Source organism: Dermacentor silvarum, chromosome 6 (assembly GCF_013339745.2).
Source record: "Dermacentor silvarum isolate Dsil-2018 chromosome 6, BIME_Dsil_1.4, whole genome shotgun sequence".
NCBI classification, from domain to species: domain Eukaryota; kingdom Metazoa; phylum Arthropoda; class Arachnida; order Ixodida; family Ixodidae; genus Dermacentor; species Dermacentor silvarum.
The window spans coordinates 100,169,193-100,179,265 of record NC_051159.1 but is presented as its reverse complement, the minus strand read 5'-3'; positions in this window follow the sequence as shown (position 1 = coordinate 100,179,265).

The window sequence follows — 10,073 nt, the reverse complement described above, 5'->3', positions numbered from 1 at the left end:
TACATTTACTTATAATGTCTAGTACAATCAATCATGAAAGAGACATGTACATGAAAAATTATATGTACTGTGCGGCGCCTGAAGGTTATGTTGAAGGACGAGATAAAAAAATTAATTCGCAAGGTAGGCTCGACACACAATTCGGGATAGTGAGAGTTTTTTTTTTTAATTTATTCATTACATGGAGGGCGGGTTCAAGTGAGTACATCAACCTTATTACACACAATATAAATCGAAAACAAGAATGCAAACAAGAAAACGCAACCGCGGGTAATATTAATCAAGATATCCAGCCAGAATACATCAGCTACCATCGAATACGTCGCATCAGCCAAACACATCGATGGCGAGTACAGAACATTTCATAAATAACCATTAGAACACTGATAACTGCATTGAAAAAATAAACAACACTGCATACATATCACGTACAAAAACCGTAAATGAAACTAAGACAGTCAAATACAGATTAGCAATGTTTTTCACTTCGAAAATATAGTCCATGATGATGTAGGGCTGTTGACTTTAACAGACGGCGCCCATCCTGTCGATTTCCCTCGCACTGGTCCTCTTCAAAGTGTTTCTAAGTACAGGTAAAACAACAAAAGTGATTATTGATATGAAAAGTTGCCTTGTAAATACAGAGAACCCATTACAGTGCTTAAAAATAAATTTTAGCAGAAGCAATGCTGTATTACCTCGCTTCACACGTTTCGAAGAAATGCACAGGCTACAACAGACACCATGCCAGAAAGCGCCGAAACATTTTGTCCCATGATGCCCCTTAACTCTACTACACCTGGGCATACCGTGCACAGGCATTTAAAGACCGTCACAGTACCCACTACGATCGGGAATGAGCACGAATGACCATCGGCTTACGATCACCACGCTACAAATATGTACAAGTCTAAAAAATCAACTATGTAACGTAACACCCTGAGGTCCGCAAGATATCTCCTGAGAAATCAGAGAAAATCACAATGTTTCGCTTACCACGTACAAAACAGCCGCTCTCCCCAGACGAAGCACTGCGTTCTTTAGTCCCAAATAACCAGTACCGAAATAAGAAAAAAAAAAAGAAACAAGAGACACACACGATGTGTGCTTCCCGTGAAAAAGGAAAATATGTGGCTTACGTGACGATTCGTAGCTAATGTAAGACTATTTCGCGGCTAAGCATCTTCGTCAGTCCTTAAAATAAGGGTACAGACTGCGCCCATCAAAACGAAAAAAGCCTATGCGACGCGCGCTCGCAAACCATACGCTACTCAGACAGCATCGGTGCAGTGCTTACTTAGTTCGTGAGCGAACGTAGGTACGTGAGCGAGGATCAGAGAATACTTTCTTATTTAAATGAAAAACACGGTGCGGTAGTCTAAACATTCTTGACACTTACCTCGCAAATGCAGGAGTTATCCGTTGCCTTCCAGTGATCGCGCTTTACTTGGGCTTCCCATCTCTTCCGTCGCTCTGGGTCCCGGGGGAAGCGAAAACAACGCAGTCCTTTACGCGTCGATCCGGCGCACTTGGGAACACAACAGCCCGTCATGTCGACACGATGCACTTGATAGCTTGTCAGTCATGCGGCTGAACACTGTCTAGCAAGTAGAAGCGTCCGCGAAGCATCCGCGCGCACTGTGCCTCGAACTCAGCACCGGCACCAAGCAATCGCAACGGCTCGCTGTGACACAATATGGCGTCGCAGCGAGAAAGCGGCGGCGCAGGGGCGGTCAAAGGTTGGCACCACCCTGAACGGCGGCGCTGGCATCGAGGCACCCTAAGAGGGGTGGGAGCACAGCGCGGGGCTACTTCCTCAATTACATCACGGCCGGGCTCAACTAGAGTGACCTAGAATATGGGAAAGTGTCCAAAGCGCCGGCTCCGGCGAGGGCCTTTTTCTGTGAACTGCCGCGCCGCGCCGCTGCTGCTCCGGACCCGTGGGCTTTTCGCGCTCGCGAAGCGCGCGGGAAGCGAGGGTCGTCTGCTACGCGCTGTAGTTTTTTGCGTTCATTTTCCACAAAAAGCACTTAAACTCTATTTAACTTCAACAGTGTGGTGCTGCATGGAGCTTACCCATCTTTTAGCATTTCTTTGTGCTTGGGCAGCAAGATAATGTAAAAACTAACGTATCAATCTCATCAGCGCGGCCTAACTCAGATGCTAGAGTTCGGGAACGGTATTACGGTAACTGTGCGTGCGTAGAAACAGGCTAAATGAGCCCGCGCAAGGAACGAACATAAAAAAGAAATGTTATGCGCATGGGTACGCGGGCAATAGCACCACGCTTGCAAGAATAAGAGTAACGAAAAAAGTAAATTACTGGCGCAGTCAAGTGAAATACTTACGTGCGTGCAGTGACCACTTCGCTCACCATTACGCGCTTTTTGCTCACGGTCAGTAGGGGTTTACAGTTACATGCATATGCATTTATTCGAATATTTTTAGCCACGACAATATTTTATTATGATCAGAGCAGAGTGAGAAGGTGTAAGGGAAGCAAGAGAAAGAGCAAAGACGGCCCTAACGCCGCAATTTTTTTGGCTTATTTCGCTTCAGAGATTGCGCACACGAACAATTCTTGCTGTACGCTATCTCTTCAATACAAACTTCGCGCACTATGTACCTTAAGTTTCACCGTGAGCGAAGTTTTTTTTTTTTTTTTCAAATTCAGACATTCGAAAGAAAAGCCATTTGATCCATGCCAATATAGCTAAACAAATATATTTTTTTCTACATTGAAATGAATAGATAGCTACTACTGGCCTAGCCACTTACTAATTTGTTATGTAAAAGTTATTACTCCAATAGCCTTGTTTTAATAATCCGTGAATCCTGTCTGAAGTTACTAACATGTAACTTCTCATTATATCTATGTTATTGCGTAACGTGTGATTTTTACGTAAACTAACAAGCATTGATGGCGCGTGACGACGTTTGTGCTTGCATTATATTGAGTGGAAAATCGTCTTGAAAATTACTGTCTTTGATGCACTACAAATATCTCTATTGATTCTACATACCCCTAAAAGAGTTACCTTCAATAACAGCAAAAAAAAAATGAAAAGTTTATGTTCTGGTGATTTGTTGCCTATTTCATTACGTAACTACGAGTACGTAGTTATTGATCAGTAAGTATATTTGCTGTGTACGAACCAGCGAGCATACGCAATAAATATTTCTAAAGATACTTTCATGTTAAAATTTGCTTAGTGTTTGCGCTCTTGCAGCACAAGAAGGCGAAAGACGAGTTGCACATACGTAATCCATCATGTTCGTTTTCTGACGCTTGCTCTTAATTATAAAATGAGGCATACGTATACAATGTTGCACTGTTAGTGTTTTATTTATTTTGGTTTGTCTTGTTTTTTTGTCGCGTATATTTCTCGCGTACCCTTACCTATACACGCCGTGCACTAACTTAGTGGCTTTGGTAGGTTGTACTGCTAAGCTCGAGGACACGGTTTCGATTACTGGAACTTACTAATGCCATGACCCATCAGTCATCTTAGTCACACATTTGTGCCTTTCCACACTCTACTTTGGTATATATACCAAGTGAACGAGCCGCGAGAGTTACTCGGTTTGTATTTATTTTTGGTACCGCGGCATCGGCCAACAGACACATTCCGCTTCTCAAGAGGCCAGTTAAGGATTTCGCCTTAATAAACAAACAGCAGAGCGCGGGATTCAGTTTTGTAAAGCAAATCGATAAAAGAAAGGAAACGATAGGGTGTAAAAGCGTTAGCATGAGCTAGCCATATCTACTACGTTCTCCTGGTTATCATCGTGATCTCCAGCTTATTTTCTTCTGCAGCACGTTCACGTTGCTCATTCCACGCATAACTAAATGAAGTAAGCGCGCGGAATGCGTTACTCAAACAGCCACGTAAGCGCGGACCAAGCGAGCTAGAAGAATATATACAAAATACCCGTATTCACAGTCTGCAAACGCGTTCTCTGTGCTGTGAGTCACTGCGGTATTACCTTGCGGTGACGTGGTACTTCAGATAACCCAAATTATCGCCACGTTGGCTAATAGCAACCAAAATATCAGGCTCGTAGCAGACGCCCGCCGCCTTGGCGCGGCTTCCGCAGCTGAGAAAGCCCACGAGTCCGGTACAGCAGCGCCGCGGCGCGGGAGTTCACGCAAAAAGGTCCTCGCTCCTCCCATGCATTTGCGCGGCGCTTTGGACACTCTCCCATATTCTAGGTCACTCTAGCTCAACTGGCGCGCGCGCTCGCTTCTTACGGCCTTCGCATTGGGGCTAGTTCATGCCTATCGCCGCTGCTTGGAGGGGGGCGCTGCGACCCCACCCTGCTAACCCTGCTCAGCTCCTCCCAGCCGATCTGTGCAGCGCGCGCAACGCTGGAAGATTGGCTCGGGCGCGCTTCTTACCTCACCGTGCATTCAAGAACAAGTCGCCTAATTGTAGAGGACGCGTAAATGATTCATCTAGGCTTCTTATAAATAGATGCAGTGTAACTTTATGCATCGAGCTTCTTTAAATTCACTGGGGATGCATGCGCCGGGAGAACAGCTCTCCGCCATCAAATGCATTTTGGGGAATTAAAATAAATAGTTATTGCTCGTATGCACTTACAATGGTTGCCATACTTTCTAGGCGAAAACTCTTGCGGACACAGTAGCTCACAAATGTGTCTTATTCACAATTACAATCTAAAGTGTTTCCTTGGCGGCTTGTGTACAAACGCCGAAGGCTTGTCGTTTTCGTCAGTCCATTGGTTTGGCTGATTTACAAGGAGTATTCTCAGAAACTTCTCGGCAATTAGATTTGCGGATCGTATCGCATGACTGTCGTCAACACCTTCAGGGCAGCTCAAGATGGGAGCGCGTTGTAAATAGGGCTGGACTGCTCTTTCGAGTACTTCTAGTACATTCCTGCGTGGCAGGTGTTCGGAGGCTTTATCGAAAAAAAAAAAAACGCTATTATTTATTTATTTTAATTTTATAAATACTCCAATCACAATGCGGTGATTTTAGCAGGGTGGTAGAGGCATAACGAATACGTACATTGGTATGTACAGAAAATGCACAGGTTAATAAAGAAAAGTGTTATTTGAATAAATACACAAAGCGTACAGGTTGGGCACACGCAACGTTACACTAAAGAAGTAAAATACTGTCAATGGCACAAACAAAATAATGGCACTGTAAACATGATAAAAAAGAAGGTAATTTGGCGGAGACGACGTCATTTTTTAGCTGGTTCCAGTCCACTATTGTGCGCGGAAAAAAAAGAATACTGAAAAGAGTTGCTGCGTGAGGAAAAAGGAGTTAATAGTGAAATTATGTATTTGCCGAGTAGCGTATCCGGAGGAGAAGGCAACGATGTAATCTAAAAACGTTGGGAGAAGGCTACGATCTTTGTTATGTCTATCTTATAATTCCCCTTTATTAGTTGATGCTATCTTGTCCAAATATATTCTCCAAAAGCGCTAGAAACTCGGGCTAGAAACTCATTGATAGGGAACAGGTGAAAGGAAACACCGGGTGTTTTCCCGGAACTGGACTTGCAGTACGGAGCAAAGCTATACACCATCACACAGCAGTTATATACCGATGTGCAATGAACGGCGCCAAGTCTTGGCTGTGGCAGCGGGTACTAAAGGGTGTACGACCGTCCTCAGGAGCCCACAAATTACTGCAAACTGAACAACACTGACAGAGCACCGAATAAAATGTGCGGGAAAACGATCGTGCGAGCGTGAAGGCAAGCGCATGTACGCGGAGCAGGGGAGGAAGGGTCAGGGTCGCAGCGCCCCTACCGCCGACGGGTGGCGAAACGTGCTGAGAAACTCTCCCATTGATTCCCCGACGGGTGAGAAGGCCGTAAGAAGCGAGCGCGAGCGCCAGTCGAGCCCGGCCGTGATTACATTTTTTCAATGGGGCGCCGGGGCGCGCGTCGAATGGGACGGCCGTAGCAACCCCGCCGCGCGCGCCGATCCAGGCGGCCGTGCTTGAACGACCGGCGACAAGCCGGTTATCTCCTGCCCCTTCCAAGCGCCCGGGTTAGCACTATCTGCCGGGCCCCAGAGCAACCAGTCAGTGAAGAACGTCAGCGCCATCAGCCGAGCCTGGATGGGTCCAGCAGGCCGAGGCAGCTAGCTAGCAAGAACCACATCCAAGTAAGCACGAGATTATCAGTTTGACAAGATTAGAAGGCCGTGTGGTACGCCCATTCTGCGTTTCTTTTCCCAAGAAAATGGCTTCACGCCAAGTTACGCCCCCTCCCAAGGAACATTGTTTCTTGTTCACGGTACCAGATTCTACCACATCTGTGGATGAAATTATCGACAGTGTAGAAGAAGTTACAGGCGCCAATGGCGTACTGTTCTTGCAACATCTTGGAGGGTTCAAGTTCCTCGTGTGTGTCAAGGCACCTGAACAGGCAACACAGCTACTTGTTCAGGGAAGCTTTAAGATAACTGAAAATGAAGTTCCAATTGGAAGCAGTGGGAACGCCATGCGTACCAGTAAACATTTCGCCTTCCACCGTACATCCCGCATCAAGCAGTAACAGCCGCACTTCAACCGTTTGACAAAGTCCGAGATGTTACGTTCGCAGCCATGCACTCAAGGCAAGGAGTATTTAGTGGCACACGCGTTGCCAAACTGGAAATGACCAAGCCAGCCCCAAATTTCCTAACTATCCAAGGCCACAGAGCCATGTTGGAATATAGGGGCATGCGCCGCGTATGCGGCAAGTGCAATGAAGAAGGACATGTAGCAGCGAACTGCACAACACCACACTGTGATCGCTGCAAGAGCTATGGCTACTGCAGGATGGCTACTGCAGGATGTACGGGGAAATGCCGTAAATGCGGCAGGGAACATTCTACGAAGGACTGTTTTCTACCAAGGTCTTACGCGGCAGCAATCAGATCAAGCGATGAGAAAAATGCAGAGCCCGCAGCATCCACTTCGCTAGCACAATCACCGACAAAACAAATGACCATTCTGAAGAAACCAACGACACCATCAAGAAGTGCAACACTGAAAGCAACACTCCTAAATAACTTAGAAGAGATGGGGACCATCAAAACGACGACAAACAGTACCAGCACAAGCGAAACCCCAACCGCAACAACATGCGAAAGTCAATGCGCAGCCTCAAGCGTGGAATCGGACGACGTGCGGAAAATTCCGTCGACGCCGTAACGCCCCCGAAGCAGCCCCAAAAGCTGGAAAATGAGAACAACTCTCATACAGGAAAGGTTGATGACACCCAAAAGAAACAAGAGGAAACATAGGGCAACAGCTGGAAACCCATTGCAACGTCATCATCAGAAAACACGGACAATCGACCCCTAAGACCAATGATGAATATCACCACACGGTTAGGGAGCAAGAAAAACAACCAAAAGAACGCCGAAGAGACGACGACCACAAGGAACGCCAAGCCCAACGAAGCCGGAAACATCTGCAAAAACACCGCCAAAGGCCACCAAAGTAGATCATCAAGTAACGACACCTCAACAGACAGCACAGATCCCTTAAGAGAATTATGGATACCAGAGGCTGCGACTACAAGCCTTCCAGAACTTCGACGCGACCATTCCAGGTCCCAGCGAAGGCCTCAACCGGAATTAACTAGCAGCGGAGGTGACGCATCCAGTGCCAAAGCCTCGAGTACCAAGAAACCACGGGTGGAATCTCCGGCCAACTCGCACTACTTGTCTGTGGACGATGTAAGTGATAATGACATGTTCTAATTTATTTATTTTTGTTTGACACAATATTGATCATACACATTGCGCAGTGTTTTACACATGCTATGGCAAATCCCCTTTTGGTTTCCTTGCTTTAATGCGCTTCCCACACTACAATGCCGGAACAACACAATCGACTGAGCAGGGCACTTTTCAAGCAGATTTCTGCCAGCCCTTTCTTTAAAACAAACCTTTCCTTTACGGTTTTCTTTCACTAATGGTGCCGCTAGAGGGCAACACAGCACAGCTAACATTGATTAAGAACGGCCGAACAGAGGCACTCCCTCTCCCCTAGTGTTTTATCACAGGGCCGGCTCGCCCAATTGAACTGGCCTATCTTCCAAAACCGTCGGCGCGAAACATGCGCACGCGCACAGGCACTGCTCTGCCGATAAACTGGCGCTTATCCTATTTTACCGATGTCACATGGCACGTGTCAAACTGCCTGAACTATGAACTTCTATCAGTACAAGATCGACAAGTTTCTCTGATGCAAACCCTGAATAGCCGCATGCCAAAAAAAAGGGCAACACGCACATGCGCATAACATTAACTTTCTAAGCCATAATGAACTCAAACACAATGAATGATAAGGAGCACTCTCCTATGCCACACTTTACATCCACTGTCGCTCTTATTTCCTATTCTGATGTGTAGTAGCACGGTCGACCGATGCAAAACAATCATGCACAACGGGCATCTGTTAAGTAAGGAGGGGCATCTTCCAGTCCTTTTTCAAATAGTTTTTTTCCTTTCTTTTGCTCTTGTCCTTGCACCAAGATATGTCCAAACTAAACATTATGTCATTTAATGTACGGGGATTCAGAGACACGGACAAGCAAAGAGAGATAATCCACTTCTGTAAGAAAAACAAAACAGACATCCTGTGCATACAAGAAACAAATTTCAGAGCACCAAGAGACGTAATAAATTTCAAAAATAGATTCGGACTAGATGCCTTTTTCTCATTAACAGATGCCCGTTCCTGGGGTACAGGCATAATTTTTCTTTCAACTAAATACAGAGAAAGTGCACACTGTACATGTGATACTGAGGGGAGAATAACAGCGGTGGACATTTTTGTAGATGAAAAAAGAGTAAGGATAATTAATGTGTACGCACCCGTGACGAGAAGTCTCACAAACAAATTCTTTTAAAAATTAAAGACGTATTTACTAGAACCACAGCAGTACATCATTCTTGCGTTCTAGACACAATACGGGACATAGGAGGACCAGGACAAGGGGCGTCTAATTACCACGCAAAAGAGTTGAGGGAGTGTGATGCAGCGTGACTTTGCAAACGGTTCCTCAATTGGGGAAGAAAGCCCAATCGAGAACAAAGCCGTTGGTTGGGAAACACACAAACATTTAATAAAACTGAAACGAAAATTAACCCATAAAACCAAACACTTAAAACGACTATCACGGCACAAAACGTTCGGGCAGCAAGTTCGGGCAGGAAGCAGGCGTGTGTGCATACTAGAGTCTCGAGGCGGAGCAGCAGAGACGAGACGACGAGAGAAGCGGTGTTGGTCTGACCAAAAGGTCACTGTATCGAACCGTTGTACAGGCTGCCAGAGCGTGGCAGCTCTGGCTCGGAGGAAAAACACAGGCGGCTTGGAAGCACGGGCAGACGGCGGTGGCGTTCTGGCCGGGCAGCTGGTCGTGGCACTCGGGCTCGTAGTCCAACAGCTCACGTTCTGCCCACGGGCGCAGACGCTCACCGGCCTCGGGTAGCAGCAGTTGACTGTCGGGCAGAGTGGCGATGCCCAGGAAGGCAGGCGGCTTGGCAGCACGGGTTGACTGCGGCGGCGTTCTGGCCGGGCAGCTGGTCGTGGAGCTCGGGCCCGTAGCCCGACAGCTCTCGCTCTGCCCACGGGCGTAGACGCTCACCGGCCTCGGGCAGAAGTTCCTGAATGGACGGAGTGGCGACGCCCAGGAACGGGTTGGCAGGAGGCCAAGGTCGGGTGAAGTCCTGGTGGCTCGGGTCCGGAACCCGACGGCTGTCTTCAACCCCCGATCCGGTGGCCGACCTTCTCCTGGTGCCGCTTCTGGATCTCCTTCCCACTACTGCCACCGCGGCTCGCTTTTCTGCCGCTCTGGCCGATTTGTCATTTGTTCATTGGCTGCTTGAAGCTCCGTGGTATTCTGCGATTGGATCCCTTTTTCTTTGTTTTGTTTCTTGCGCCGGACGGTCTTCGGCGTCGTTTTCCATCAGCATGGAATTCGCCTCGGTGCACGCACTACTTGTCATCTGCTCCTTGTCTCCAACCACCGCACCGTGTCACACACCACAAATACCACCGTCGCACACCACACATCACAGGGAGATACTAA